This window comes from Neurospora hispaniola (genome assembly GCF_033458365.1).
Source record: "Neurospora hispaniola strain FGSC 10403 chromosome Unknown B0T23scaffold_1, whole genome shotgun sequence".
Lineage (NCBI taxonomy): Eukaryota > Fungi > Ascomycota > Sordariomycetes > Sordariales > Sordariaceae > Neurospora > Neurospora hispaniola.
In genome coordinates, this window is record NW_026944406.1 from 3004610 (window position 1) to 3022352 (window position 17743).

Genomic DNA, 17743 nt, shown 5'->3' on the forward strand with positions numbered 1-17743 from the left:
AAAAGAGGAATAAAGATCTTTAGTTAAGAAAAAGAAAAAAAAAAGGGGGTAGGATAAAAGATAAAACGAAGATAAGTATATAAATAATATAAACGATATTAATAGGATCTAGAATAATTAAAATATTTTTATAATTTTAATTTTAGATATCGATTAGGGAGTGTTAAATTAGCCTCCTATATCGGTACTAGAGTTATTTTTATTATTTCTCCCAAATCCTATTCTTCCTTCCTCTATTCTTACGTTAGAAATTATTTTTTTTCTTTTTTTAAAATTTAATTAGTTTCCGACGCCTTTACTTATCCTATTAAAAAACCTATTACTAATCCTTTTAGAGAATCCTTTATTTAATTTAAATAGAGAAGACCGCTATTAAATCTTTTACTATAAAGATAATAACGGATACGATTAGCCTATTATTTAAAACCTACTATTAAACCTACCCGGTTCTATTCGTATTCTATATTTATATACTTTATTTATTCCTCTATTTAATATTCGAACCCGGCCTCCACCTCCTTATATTATTTTTTTACGATTTATTTAATTGCTTTTAGGATTTTATTGTACCAAATCAAAAATTAATTATTCCTAAAACTTTAAGCTTGAACAATATCCTCCGAACCCCTAAGACTATTATCTTATTACCCCTACTTCTACCCCTTTTAATAATTATTAATATCCTTCTTTAGAATTATTAAAATTAAGTATTATAATATTTAAATAATCCGAATAACTATAAGAATCTAGATATAAATTATAATAAAATTTAAGTATAGACCTATTTAAAGGTCTATTTAATATGTATTTAATATAAATATTAATAGGTAAAATTCTTACAACTTCCTTCGTAAAGGACTATACGCTTAATATACGATTTAAAAGGAAGAATATATTTATATATTTAAAGGAATTTAATAATAGGGTTTAAAATTATTACTTTTCTAATAAAATTAAATTAAATATTTAATACTAATAATATATATTAAATACCCGAAAGATTTATAAAGAAATAGCGAAGGACGTTATTAATAAGGGTATTTAGATATAAAAAGAATTTTATTATTTTTTAAAGCGAGAATTCTTAGTATTAAACCTTAATTAAATAGATAGTAAAATTATTTTACTAAAAGTCTTTTATAGTAAATTAATTCCCTATAATAGAGAGAAGATTATTAAAGTAGTACTTCGGTATTTAATATTTTTAATAAAATAACCGGATAAAGAGAAGGATTTTACTTAGTCTATAGTAGTATGTAATTTTTGTAAAAAATTTGCGAAGAGGATTAGGTAAATAATTATAACGATTATAGATTTTAAAGAAAAGGTTTATTAAATAACCTAGTTATAATTCTATACCGAAGTAATTAAAGTTATTTACGAATATTTCAATTTTAAAAATAATATTTATACTAACGATAAAGTGGTTATTTTATTAGACGATAGCTTCGATATAGGTCGGACTAAGAAGAAGGTATTAGTAATTATTAAAAAGAGAAGTAGCCTAATTAAATTAGATAGCGATTTTAATTAGCCTTCTTATAAAAAAATTCCTTTAGTAAATTAAATTGCTATTTTAGCGCTTACTATTTCTTATTTAGCTGAAAAATCGGATATTAATAAAATAATTAAAGAATTCAATTAAATAAAGCTTATATAATCCTAGTTTAATAAAAAATTGGTAAAAAAATAAAAGGAGGAAATTTAAATTAATTATTTATTAATAATTAATTAGAGAGGCGCTACTAACGAAGGAAGAGGATATATAAATAGTTTTTTTATAAAAGGTAAATAAAGAGGTAGTAGAGGAGGGAATTAAGGCTATAGAAACTCTTATTAAATTTATTACTATTAGTACAGTAGTAATTATTATTAAAATTAGTATTAAAAAATAGTAAATAATATTTAGAAAGGTAAATTAATAGTTTTTCGACCTCGGAATCCTATATATACTTTCTAAATAACTATCGCTATTAGTAATAAAAAAGATTATAATAATTTTATTTCTAATAATTTATTAATTTTAACCGCTAAAAATAGGAAGTTAAAATTTCTAACGTAATCCTAAATAGTAATTTACAGGATATTTCCCGAATATAAGACTATCTTCGATTATTAGGAAAAAAATATTTAGATACTAAAGAAAAAATACCACTTTAAACTAGAATTCTCCTTACTATTTAGCAATACCTATAGCCGATAGTAGTAAAGGAATAGTAGTACAAATACCTCTATAAATATAATGGGTACTAATTTATTAAACTATTATTATATAGCCAATGGATTAAATATTACTTAAAAGGTATACCAGAAATCTCTAATTGAGTATAAAGTTGTTATAATCCGCTAAATACCTGTAAAATATCCCTAAAATTTCGGTAGCCACTTTATAGGCCAATTCTATATTATTAAAAATTATTTAGTTTAATTATTATTTAAAGGATAAGTATTTAAAGAAATAGGGAATATATTAAAAGAATTTAATTTTACTACTATAGGACTATTATTACTTTTAATTAATAGCCTACTAAATATATTCCCCGAAAATATATTGAAATTGGAAAGTAATATTATATTTATTAAATAAATACTTTCTTCCTTATATTATATAGAAGCCCCTATAAATTCCTCTATACAACCTGAATATTGAAATCCTTCTATAATTCTTATAGAAATATTATATAAATTTAGGGTAGATTAAATATAATTTCTTTAAAGAATATAATCTTTAAATTATAAAATTGAGGATACCCATTAAAGGATAATTAATATTATAATTAATCCGAGGTTATTTAACTAAAATATTAATATAAGAGGGTTTAGTAAGTAAATTATAAATTTTGTAGGAGAAGTATCCTTTCTTAATCGTTTAATTAAATAGCTATAGTAGTTGGATGTTATTAATAATAGTATTACTATATTTAAAAATAATTTACCCTAACCTCCTTCCCTAAAAATTAATTAGATACCTCCGGTAACCCGGCTAATAAAGATCTTTAAGCTAATAGTAGAAGATGAAGTAATTGATTTGCCAATTCCCGATTCCTATAAGGAAAATATAAAATTTAATACTTTATTTATAAAACCTACTAGAATAATTAATATTAATATTATTATAAAGGAAATTATCTAACGGGTAAAAGAGCAATACCCTCTCGTCTCTAAAACTATTAATTATAATATTCCCTATTAAATTGGGGAATTATATTATATAGATTAACAGTTTATAATTATACTTATTATTCTAATTTAGTATAAAGTTAGTTTAAATAAGGAGAATATTATAAGAGTCTCCTATAAAAGTAATACGATAGTTAATTAGTTTAAAAAAGCGAATTAGGTTATTCCTTTAACCTAGTACAAAATTAATAGTATATTTATTATAGGAAATTTGAATAATAATATAGAAAATCCGGATTCTACCGAAACTTCTATTTACTATTTAGATTAAAGATTAAACAGTACAATTAAATTTATTCGGGAGGATATATTAAAATCCGCTTTTAATTATATAATAGAGGTGATTATTCCTATATAATTATATATCTACTTATACAAACTCTCCTACCTATCGTATTTGGGGGATGTAATTAAAATATTTATTCTACTAACCTTATTTATCTCCCTATAGTAAAAAGGGCCAAAGATTAGAACCTTCCTTAATACTAGCGTAGAAGTAAATACAATTACTTACAATTTAGTTAAGGAATATAAATTAATTATTATTAATACCAGAATATTAAATATAAATAATAATAGCGGTAGACGGAACTTCGTTAGGGAAGTATATAATTAAATATAGCTAACTAACATTCTACAAGAAGTATATTTCTTTATTACTATTATTTACCTACCGTATTATAACGTTATATTTAGGCAGCCCTTCTTTAAAAATATTTAAATAAAATTGAATTATTCAATTAATAGTATTAAATTAGTAAATATATTAATAGAGGAAATAATCGTTAAAACTGTACTAGTTTTAAAAGAAAGAGCGAAGTTAAGTATATAAATATTATCGTATGCCTAGGAATTCGCCGAGTAGCTATCCCCCTTAAATAGGTTCGCTAATTATTTAGGAATTAATTTTAAAATTAATATATTAATTCCTACTTAGTATAATAGCGAAGCCTAAAATAATATCCTTAAATAAATAGAGGATTTAATAATTAATAAATTATTAAAATATTTATAGTACATTTAGAAAAAACGTTACTTATTAAAAAAGGCCGTTTTAGGATTCTTCTAAGAACTTTTATAGGACAAACCACTCAATATTAAACGATTTGAAAAACTTTTATTTAGGGATTTTAATAATACTAATTATAATAAATTAAGTAATATACTTAATATAACAATTATAGGGAATACTCCCTAATCTACAATAGAAGAAAAGGAGTTTATAACGGAGTTTAGAAAGTAGGTATATAATTTTATTTAATATTAAGCATTAGTACAACGGTTAAAGTATATAGACTAAGGGAAGAAAACTTATAAAAGTAATAAATTTATACCTACTAATAAGAAGGCTAATTAATTGCTACGAAATAATATAATACCCTTTGAAAATTTTACTATTTATACTATATATAAGCGAAAAGATTAAAAGGTATTACTAATCAATAATATACTTTCTAATAGATTAAAGTTTAAAGGAAATTTAAAATAGAAGTTATAGTATTTTATAATTTTGAAAGATAAATTGGAATAATGAAAGAAGATTTATTTATCGCTATAGAATAAAGTAATTATACTACATTTTTCGAAAATATTTGAAGGAGAACGGCTAACCCCTAAGTACCTTTAAACTATATTTAACAATTTAAATAATAATCTAACTAAAGGAGAATAAAAAATATTTACTTATATTCTTTATAATTATAAAGCCGCTCTTATTTAGAATTTTAATTACGTAGGGAAAATTAAACCCAATATTTTCCTTCTTTAAAAAATTAGGACAATCCTATATTTAATATAATAATATAAATTAATCCTAATATTAAAAGTTAATTACTAGAAAGTCTATAAATTATTAAAGGATTAAATTTAGCAAGGAATATTAGAAAATAATTATACTACTTACTAGAATAATTAGTTCCTAGTCTCTAAGAAAGATAGTAGCCTTCGATTAATTAATAACGTTCAACGGATTAATACTATTACTTTACAGGATTCTAATATCCTTCCTAATTATAAAGAATTTAATAAAGAATTCGGAGGATTTAAAATACTTTCCCTTTTCGACTTCTTTTTTAAATATAATTAAATCCTTTTTAATAAAAAGAGTAGGGATATAATTACTTTCTAAAGTATAATAGGAGTAAAAAGAATAATTATACTACCCTAAGGAGGAATGAATTCTATTATTTAATTTTTTAGAGTAATAATTAAAGTACTATATAATTTAATTCCGATTATCTATTAGCCCTACTTAAATAATATTTGTATTAAATTAGTAATTATAAATTATAATAAATTTAAAGTTAAATTTAAAATACGAAAATATATTTTTAATTATTTAATAAATATTAATAAAATCCTAATTAATATTGAATTTAATAATTATACTATTATAATTAGGAAATTTAAATAATATTAGCCTAAAATTAAATTTGTAGGATATTTCTATTTAGAGAATAATTAACGACCTTTTCCTTTTAAAATATTTAGAATTCTTTAGTAAGAAAATTGTAAATTTATTAAGTAGAAGGGTAAAGAATTTTAATAATTAAGAATTTTCCTAAGGATTATTAAGTATTACCAAATTTGGATTAAAAACTTTAGTATTATCGTTTAACCCCTATACGTCCTATTTAAAAAAAATAATAAATAGTAATAGATTGAGAATAAGCAATTTACTTTAAAATATTTGTAGTATAAAATTTTATCTATTCTTTGTTTTATACTTATTATTTATAATAATACCCGCTACAGCGAGATTTTCCTTATAGTAGACGTATTACTAATCGGCTAGGGAGCGGTCTTTAAATAAATTAGCCTAGATAGCCGACGTTACCTTTATTAATTTAAGAGTAGTATTTAATTAAATACCGAAAAAAGATATAATACTATTAAGCAAGAACTTTAAAGGTTATTTTATACTTTAAAGTAGTTAAAGTATTATTTATTTAGTATTTATTTTATTATTAAAATTAATATATAGGTTATAGTATATTAATTAAATAGTATAGTATTTAATATCCTAATAGTAATGATTATACGCTAGATTGTTTGGATTTGACTATTTAATTTCGAAGTTAGATATATCCTTAGGAAAAAGAATATTATTGCTAATAGCCTTTCCCGTATACCTCCTTCGGTAGTAGATTAGTAGAATAAGGCTAATAAAGAAGATATTGATAATTATATGGATTAATAAATCTATATAGTTAAATTTAATAGAATATTAAATTAAGGGAAGAAAATTTAGGAACCTTTAAAGGGTTATTAGATTTATAATTTTTAATAGATTGTTAAATACCTTTAAATATTGGAATTACCTATTAATTTAATTATTGAATAGGAATAATAACGCTTTAAGATAGAGGTTTTAAAATTCTTCTTCTAGGAAGGAGCCCTATAATTGCGGCCTATATATATTAATTAAGCGCTACGCAGATTTGTGGATAATAATATTAATCGCAATATTATCTTCTATAAATATTATAATAAAGTTAGTTATAAGGGAAGAGAAGTAATTTACTATCGTATTACTAATTTTATTAATAGAAGGGTATTTATTCCTATATAGAAAACTATATTAAGTCTTACCTAGATTGTTAGAAATAGAATCCTAAACGGTTTATTAATATTTTTTAATATATTAATCTATTACTATAATTATTTTATAAATAAATATTAAATATTTAATATATACTAGGCAAGGACGGAAAAAGGATAGGGATTATTAAAGCGCGAAATAATTTCACTAATTATATTAAAATAAACATCCTCCCTATAGTGAATTTGAAATATATTACTTATTTTATTAAAGTATAAATTATTTATTAATAGGGCCTTCCCTTATTAATCATTATTAACGGTAGATCGGAATTTTATAAAAATTATAAAAAATTACTAAAAAATTTAATATTCCTTTTATTAAGATTTTACTTTATAATTCTAAAGTAAATAGAGTGAATAAAGCTAGATATTTCCTACTTACTATAATATTAATAAAGATTATAAATAATATAGGATCTAATTAGAAACTCTAATTGCCCTACGTCCTATTTGTAGATCGGACTATAGTCTGGGGAAGCTATAATTTTACTCCCTTCTATTTCGGTTATAAATATAATCCTATTTTATTAATTAAGTTTAATTTACTTTCCTAGAGAATTATATAATAGGGTAATATACGGGATAATAAATTACTAAAAGCCTAATTCGATTTAATATTTATTAAAACCCGTTTATTCTAAAATAGTAAATATAGATTTATCCTTATAGCCGAGCGAATTTCTGCGATATAGTAAAAGGCTGTAGAATATTGCAATTTAATAAATAAAGGAAAGATTAGACCCGATATTATAAAATTATAGGTAGGAGATTTGGTATTAGTTTACAATTGTATTCGACGAATTAATATAAGCTTAGTCCGAAAATTTATTTATTATTAGTTTAGTTTGTTTCGTATTAGAAAGATTGCTTCTAAATATAAATACCTTTTAAAAACTTTAAACGGAATTAATATTACGAACCTTTACCCGGCTAAGAGAATTAAAAAGTACTTTTTATATAATAGTATATAATTAGAATTAGATTATAATATAATTAAATAAGAAACGTTTTTTTTATTATATCTAAAGGAGATTCTAAAGGAACCTATAATTAACGAAGATACTATTAGAAAAATTATAAATTGTATAACTAAATAAAATAGTAGAAGGAAAACACGTTAGATAGTACAATAGAATAATAGGAAATTTAAAATTATTTTACCTAAGGGGAAGCCTAAAAATTGGAAACTGATATATAGGCTAGGAAGTAAGGAACTTTAATTAATTTACTATTTTATACGAAAGGAACCGAGTGGATATTATTATTCCTTTTAAAGGGAGGAGAAAGATAAAAAGGATTATATATTATTATAATATTAAAAAATATTCCCTATATACTATTAAATTTACCTTATTCTTAATTAGTAATATACGAGAAATTAAAAAAATTAAAACGTTTAAAGACGTTTAAAATAACTACCCTTATTACCCCTAAAGAAAAAATTTTTTTTTTTTTTTTTTTTTTTTACGTATTTCCTATATTAGAATTCCCGTCCCAGAATACCGCACAAACATATCAATTACCTCATCGACCTTTATATATTAGAGGAATTTAATTTTAGACCCTTAATATATAATTCCCTTTCCTATTGAAAATATTCAACTTAAAGCCTAATTTTACTCCTAAAGAATAGTCTAATATGAAATTGTGAAGGAGGAATATTAATTATAGTTTAAACCTCCCGATTACTATACTATCTAACTTTAAATTTACTAGAATTACTTATTTTGGAAATAAATTCCAAAGAAATAAAATTTATAGTATACTCTTTAGTTATTCTATAATATTATATATAATTACTATAAATATTATCCTTAAAATTAAATAATAGAAGTGAATAATATTCCGCAAAAGGATTTATAATTGTAATTTATTTAAATTTATTAGAGGTACTATAGAATATTAATATATATTCTTTTTAATATATCGAAACGTAGTAACTATACTATAGCGAATTACTAGTATCTAAAAAAGAAAATTAGTAGAGAATTAATTAAGTGAACGGAAATACGTACTTTTTACTAAAAATCTAAATAATAAATACCTTTAATTATTTATCTTATTAAGCTATATAATGGGTATAGCGATTAAATAGTTAATTACCCTTAGCGTCGACTTAAATTAAATTTAATACTATATTAAGGGAAACTATTATTTATTTAACCTAATTTAAAAATTATCCCTTAGCCCTAAAACCGCTAAATATTTATAAGAACGCTTCTTAACAATTAAAAAATCCCTATAAAAGAATAAAATATAATGTTTTAGGAGGGTAAAGTATAGTATAAATTTTTAAATAAGTAATAACTAATTTTATACCCTCTATTGTCACGGCGAACAGAGGGAAGGAATGCGACAGAGCGACAATAACCCTACTATTGAATGAAGATCGAAAGATGAAGAAGAAAGAAAAAACTAAATTACAAGAATGGATTTGGCATGCGAAGAAATAGATCCTGTGCGTTGCCAAGAACCTGGTGGGGTCTGTTGAGCTAGGCGGTAATGAATACTAGTAACCAGCGGCTGAGCCGCGCCGTTATATTACCCCCCCTTAAAAAAGACTCGCCTCGAGTCTTTGGCTATTGTAAAAAAATACGCGCATCCTAATTTAAACCGACGATCTTCCTAGTAGAGGGTACGTACCTTTATAGTAGTTAGTATAGTACCTTTAGGGTACTAATCCATTATATACTACGCTAACCTCCTAATTATTAATTAATTATTATTTAAATGCTTAATTTTCTAACTTATTACAATACTCCCTCATTTACGTCTCGCCCTCGGCGAACGCCTTCTTTCCCCCTTCTATACCGGCTTATTATCCTCTTTATACTCCTTTATAAACCTATCTTCTATTGTAGCGTCCAATTATATTTATAGTTTTACTAATAGTCCCGGCACCGTCGGGTTCTAGTTATAGTATATCTTTATTACTATAGCCGCGTTCTTAAAATTTCCTACCGGCTACTATATCGGGTTTAGGTCCTATCCTCGCTACTATACCTAATATTCTAGCTTTCTATAATATAGTCTTACCGTAATAATATATTCTACCTCCTACTCCTCTTTAATATTATTTACAATTTCCTCTATAGGTTATAGTACTTCTTATCCCGGAAGCAAGTTATTTAGATATTTACGGAGGCGGTCCGGAGGGAATTAATTTACTAATTTCCAATTTTTTAATAGGTCTAATCGGTAAGTGTAGCTAACCTTTTTAAGGATTTTGAATATTTGTTGGGTCTTCGGGAAGTTTAATTTATTATTAGGGCGGCCTTCTATTAACTAATTTTTTTTAATAATAAAAATACAATTTCCTACATCGAAGTCTAGATCTTGTTTATGTTTATTCGTTTATATTGTTTATTTCTATTGTACTTGGATAATTATATTGCGGGCTTTATTAATATATTCTTAAATTCGAATAGTAATATCTTTAATATCTTATCGTAAGAGTCGCTCGGCCGTAGGTAATCCTTCGAGTAGTATAAATATTTTCCAATCGGTAAAGGAAGGTATTAGGAAGCCAAATATAATTTTATAAGGTTATAAACCGGTATTTTCATAGTATAACCCATTTTAGGCAAAGTCTATAGTAGGAATTAGTTCCGATTAGTTATTTTAAGTATAATTAATAAATAGGCGCAACCGCTAATTTATATATTTATATAAATTCTTAATTTATTTTATAGTCTAAAAATATTTTAATAATATAAACATTTATTTAATACCTACGATATAGGATATTTCCTAATTAAAGGACGATTTAAATTGTAATTTTTAATTATTTATTACCTTTTAAGGGGGTCCGAAGATCTAGAACGGGCTTTAATAGTAGAAACGGTAGGCTTTCTTACTAATAATATTACTCTTATATAGAATAAATTAATTAGTTTTAAATAATGGGTTAATAATATTTAAGATATTATTAAAACTATGTTTATTTATAGGTATTTTTTTAAAATTAATAAATATTCGTCGTTAAGGTCTTTTTTGTACCTCCGTAGGCTATAGTTTTCCTAGGGCTTTATTACGGGCGTACTTTGAAGTATAATACATTATATAGTTCGCTACATAATAGTCGATATTACTTAATAAGCCGGGCTATTAGTATTTAATAGCGACGAACTTCCTAGTTTTGTTCCTACCCGGATAGGCGGTAACGATTCTATTATAATATTCTCGTATAGCTTAAATTCGGAGATTTTTTTATACCGGGACTACTAATTAGCCTTAGTATAATAAAGTCTATCCTTATAGTATTATAAATTTAGAGTTTTATTCCTTAATTTTCTAGCAATATCCTTCTAATTTAGGATATTCTTTATTTATTTACAATAAATTTATTACTAATTTATACCTAGTACTAACTAAACGAACATCTCTTAATAAATTTAAAATATAAATTTATAAGATTATAAAAAGTAGTAATAACGACGTACATTCGTCTTCCCCCCCTCCCGGCACTTCTAAGGGTTTAAATAAACATATTTAACATTAAATATCCTTCTTATCCTTCTATATTTTGAGATCCTCTACTTTCCTTAATAAAATATCGGCGGTTGCGTTCTCCTTTCTAGGTTGATACGTAATATAGAAGTTGTACTAAGATAATATCTTTACCTAGGCCATTTATTTAGAATTTAAAAATTGTTTTATATTAAAGTATTTAAGCGCTTTATAATTTGTAAAAATAGTAAATAGCCCTTACTATAAACCGACTAATTCCGTTCGTTAATATAGGAACCCTCTTATTACAATTAATATCTTTTTATTATAAATAGGATAATTATATTCAATACCTTATATAATTTCGGAATAGAATACTATAGGGTATTAACCGTCTTTATATTCCTATAATAGTACGTTAATTAATATACCGTCGGACGTATCGGTCTCTATCTTTATAATTCTCTTATATTTAAAATAGGTTAATATTAGAATATTAAATAATCTTTACTTTAATTTATTAAATACAGTTTAATAATTAAGGGTCTAATAAAAGATTTCGCTTTTTTTAATTAATTTTATTAATAGTTTAGCGATTCGTCCGTATTTACATACGAATTTCTAATAAAAGTTGTAAAACCCTAGAAATAATTAGACTCTTTTAATTATAGTCGGTTATTATTATTCTTTAATTACTACCACTTTGGCGGGGTCGATTGCTATTCTATTAACTCTAATAATAAACCCTAAAAATTTAGTTTCTTATACGTAGAATTCGTATTTATCGAGGTCTACTTGGAGGCTAACTTCCTATAGTCGGCGTAGGACCTTCGATACGTAGTCCTTATACTCTTCTAATATATCCGAAAAAATAAGAATATTATTAATATACGTATTATAAAAGTCGTTTAAATATTTTATTAATATATTATTAATATACCTTTGGAAAATAGAGGGTTTATTAATAAGATTAAATAGTAGTACTTTATATTTATATATATTATACCGGGTTCGAAAGGTAGTAAGTTCCTTATTATTTAAATATATTCGTATATAGTGGAAAGCTTATCGAATATCAATTTTAATAAAGAATTTTACCTAGGAAATTTTTATTAAAGTTTCTTCGATTAACGGAAGAGGATATTAGTCCTTTTTAATTATAGTATTAAATTTCCGGTAGTTTACGTAAAAGCGTAGTTTCCTATTCAGTTTCAGGATAAAGAGAATCGGGGTAGCCTAAGGGGCTGCGCTACTTTTAATAAAACTTTTATTAAAGTTTTTAATAATATAAAAATAGTATACCTCTAATTCGTTTATATTTATTTTATATAGTAGATTATACCCTAAATCGTCCGGGCGATTTCCCTTATAAAGTTCGATATAGTAATTACTATTATTAAGTTTAAATAAAGTATTAGATTATTTTTTATTGAATATATTTAAATACGAATAATAGTAGGCTGGGACCTTTTATTTCACCCTTTTAAGAAATTTACTTTCTTCTTAATTAGGATATTCCTCCGCTTAGTATTCTTCGATAAAATAATTAATTTTATAAAGGTTAATAATATTAAAATAGTCTTTCTTTACTATAAATATTAAACCCACCGATCTAATAATAGTTATATTAAGTATACGCTCCTTATACTAAAATACGCCTCGTTTCTATTTAAAATAATTTTAATTATCCTTTTAAAAACTATTATTATAGCCTCCGTCCTAATATTCTAATTCTTTTTAATAATAACGTAAATCTTCTTTTAAATTCTTTTAATATTCGTATTATACCTCCCTATTTACCTTTTTTCCCTTTAATAGGATATTAATACCCTTAAATAAGTCCTTTTCTATACGGGCTAACTCTTTTAATACTAAATTTTAGGATTCCAGTATATTTGTACGCTATAGGATTTAGAGGGGTCGGGAATATAATAACGATAGGGGTATCGCCGGTTAGGGTTTAATTATTAGTAAAATTTTTAATTATTAAATTCTCTTCTTAATAGCCGTACTATTTCGGCGCCTCTTATCCTCCTTTTCTATTCTAGTTTCTTTCCTTTCTATATTAGTTTAATATATTAAATTAGGCGTATTATCCTTTTCCTTAATATAAATATTACATATCTATTCGGGGTTCTTAAATTATAATTTATTAAATAGTAGACGGCGGCAATAGTAATTAATATTTACATTATAATATTCGAACTATAGGCGGCTAATAATTATATTGTAATATATATTGGCTACGATTAACTATTCATTATAGGCCGTACAATATTATAAAATTATATTTACTTTAATTACTTTAGTTATCTTCTTAGAATTATCTCTTATAAATAGCCTACCTATATAGGCCGGCTGGAATTAGTTATTAATTTCAGGGTTTAAATATTTAATAATCTTTATTACTATTCATTTACTAATTAAAATATATACGGCGGCTCCTAAATTTATAATAATTTCTTTAATAGTTAAAATTATTCTATTACTACCTATTTTAATTATTAAAATAAAAGGTTTACCTCCTAAATAATTCTTTAAGAATTCTAGTTTTACGCTATTTAGTAACTTTCCTTACTAAAACTATATAGATTACTCCCTTAAATAGGAGTTAAGTTCGTTTAGGGTATTTAATTTTTTAAATTATCGTCTATAGACTTCTTACTATCCTTATTTTCCAAATTATTTATAATATTATATTTAGCATAGATTGCCTATAAGCAAGTACAATAATTAGTATTAGAAATAGCGCCTATAGTATTACCTCTACTTTAAATATTTTTATTCGGATAATTTTTAACCCGGTAATTTTATTCTTTATAGTTAAAATATATTCCCTTTCAATATATATTATTAATTTCCTCTTTAAAAGGGGCCTTCTAAATAAATATATTAGAATTACTTCTAATCGAAAAGGAGTTTCTTCCTTTATATCCTCCTTAATTACCTCTATCCTTTATACTAATAAAAGTATTTATAGTAGACCGTTTAGCTACCTTCTAAATATACACTACTTATTCGGCGGTCTTTATATATCCATCGAAATTAATAGTATTTAAAGTAATATAAAGAGCTATACTTACTTAGAACTCCGAAGAAAGACGGCAATAGAAAGTTTCTTTCTACTACAATTAGGCTAATTAATACTCGCTAACAAAACGAACAAACTTATTCTTAAAGATATAAAAATCGTTTTAATATATACGCAATTTCTCAAAATTTTTTATAATTTAACGAACTGTATTTAGATTATCATATTATCGCTTAAAGTAAGTTATTAATTCCTAGGATATTTTAATTTAATTTAGGTAAGTATTATAAAAGTAAAATTATAAATCTTTAATAGCGTATCCAATTAGGCAATTCTCGATATAAACCTACTTAACCTTATTATTAGTAAAGTAATTAATATTAACCTTTAATTTATTATTTATAAATTAATATTAAATTTCGAAAGTTATTATATCCTTTAATTTATTATTATAATAAACCGGCGGATTAATAATTTTAGACAATTTACTATTTAGAGTAAATACAGTATAAACGGATTTAGCGGGGGTTATATTATAGCGTATTGGGTTACGAATAAAATTAATAATAATTTAATTAAGCGAATTAATTTCTTCTTTAACTTTAACTAGGTCGGCTTTACGTACAATAAATATCGCCAATAAGTCTTCGACTATTTCGCTCTAAGTATACGAATTATCGTAGGGAATATTAAATTTAGGCTTAATACCTTCGGTATATAATTAACGAATTTTCTTACAATTAGCCTTATTAATAATAATTTTTATACCTTTCGAAGGAGCAGTAAATCCTACCTCCTTAACTTTAACGTTTTTTACAATTATATAAGGATAGTCCTTATCAATATAAATCTATTTAAAATATATAATTTACTTATTCAAATCGGCTATTATATAATTTAAACAATAGGTAATAATAAAGAACTCTTCTTATTATTTCTTATATACCAATATCGCCAAAATACAAACTTTCATCTCCTTATATATAACCTTTAGGTACTTCTAAATCTCTAATATAAAATTATTGTAATTTATTAAATTATTAAAGCAGATTCGGTCTACTCCTATATTAAAGACCGGTTGGAAAGGGAAATAGGGCCCTTTACTACTAGAAGTATAGCGTATAGCTATCTCCTTAATTTTAGCCTATAAGTCTTCATTTATATCTTTATTAATATCCAGGAAGCGGAGGCTTTAGATTTATAGGAATATATTCTCAATATAGTACTTAAAAGTAACGTTCTCCATTGCCTCTCCCTAAATTTCGCCTATAATATCCTTATTATTATTAAGGGTAACTATTTAAGTCTTATAGATAATAAATATCCTACGTTAATCAATAAATTAACGGTTTAAATGCGTCTTTGCGACCGGGTCTTTCTAATTCAATTTAGTGAAATCGATTGTGGTTTTTTCAATAATTTACACTTTTATTTAAGCGGCTTCCTCGGAATCGTATACTATAGTTCTAAAATTCTAATTTAATCTTCTAAATCGACGTTCGTATCGTTTAGGCGGACAATTATTATATTGCACGCGATTAATCTTCTAGAGTCTAGTAGGATATTTTAAATCGTCTCCGATAAGTTTTTGGTTGATCTTTCGATTGTTACAGCGAATAGAGGGAAGGAATGCGATAAAGCGATAATAACCCTACTATTGAATGAAGATCGAAAGATGAAGAAGAAAGAAAAAACTAAGTTACAAGAATGGATTTGGCATACGAAGAAATAGATCCTGTGCGTTACCAAGAACCTGGTGGGGTCTGCTGAGCCAGGCGGTAGTGAATGCCAGTGACCAGCGGCTGAGCCGCGCCGTCACATCTATTAGCGTATAAGTTTTTTAAATAGCGTTTGTAAGTAAAGGTTCTAGCCTAATTTATTATTAGATTTATAAATAAAGAAATTTATAAATTTTAGAGCAATCATTATATTAAATTTAGTAAGAAATAGAATAAAGATAAATTAGCCTAAAAATATTATTGTATTACGGCCGATAAATATTATTCTTATAGGCGTTTTAACGGGTATTAATTAATTAATTAATAATAGCGGGAGGAAGAAGTTGTATAAGATTTATATATTTTTAAAGCTAATTAGAATTATAAGCAGATATTTTAATAATAGGTGTTTAATGTAAAAAGAAGAAAATTAATAGAATAATAGGGAATTAATTAGAAAAGGAAGGAGGTAAGAAGGGAAATCCGATTGAAGGAAGTAGGTTCTTAGGAGAAGGTAATTATTTAAAGAAAGTTTACTACTTTAGGTAGCTATTAAAGTTACTATAACTACTAGAAAAAGAAGAGATGAAAAATTCCTACTACTTTAAACTTTTATAATTTACTACCTTTACTGCCTAAATATTCGCTTTAAAAGAACGGATAAATTAATTATATTGGAGGTAAATACTATAAAGTTAGGTATTGTATTACTAGCTAAGTGAATAGTAACTTCGAAAAGATACTTCTAATATTTAAATTTAATAGTCGGATAATCTATAAACTATTTATATAATACCCTCTTCCCCTAACTTTTTCCCTACCTTCCTTTTCTTTTCCCTACAATAATAATATTAAGAAGCCCAAAAACTTCTAGAACTTTTTCTTCTCTATTGAAGTAATTCTAATCTAGTACGATTTATATTATTAATTCTTTTACTATATATAATTCAATACGTTTTAAAATATTAAATATTAATTTTAGCTTTTTCTTCCTCTAATACCTATAAATTAATTACTTATAATATTACTTTATTAATATATCTTCCAATAATTATACTTCTTCCTATAATAAAGCTTAAGCTACCTTAGGTAATAATAACGTAAGTAGATCCGATAAGGCTAAAGGTAAAAAGCCTTAAATTACTTTAAATTCGATTAAGGTAGTAAGATTTAGTAATATTAATAATAAATAACCCTAATAGCTTATTCCTATTTATAGCCTTTAATTTTTATAAGGGTATAGTAAAATACCGATCTTTAATTAATTTAATAAATAGGTAATTATATTATTATTAAATTTCCAATTTAAATAGACTTAGGAAACTTTTAGAATAATATTTAACTAAAATATTATTAATCGAATACTTCGGTTAAATATTAATATTACGCCCGAATTACTAAAGATTGTATTCTAAAGCTTTATTAATTAATATGTTTAGGATTATTAAGGATCCTTCCCTAATTTATTAAAAATAATTAATAGATAGTTAAATATTATAAAAATAAATTAATTATATAATTGGATATTAAAGTATAATAATAAGCGTAGGGTTTATAAAATATATTTTAGCCCCCTTCGAAATCCAAAGTTAAAGAATAAGTATATACCTTTCAATTATCCCCGGTTAAGCGGTATTTAATTAAATTAATACTTTAATTTCAATTTACCTTATAATAAATTAAACGCTAATAAATTATTTAATAAATTTTTCTATTCTAAATTATAATCTGATTAGGTAGGCGCCTTCCTATTAAATAAAAA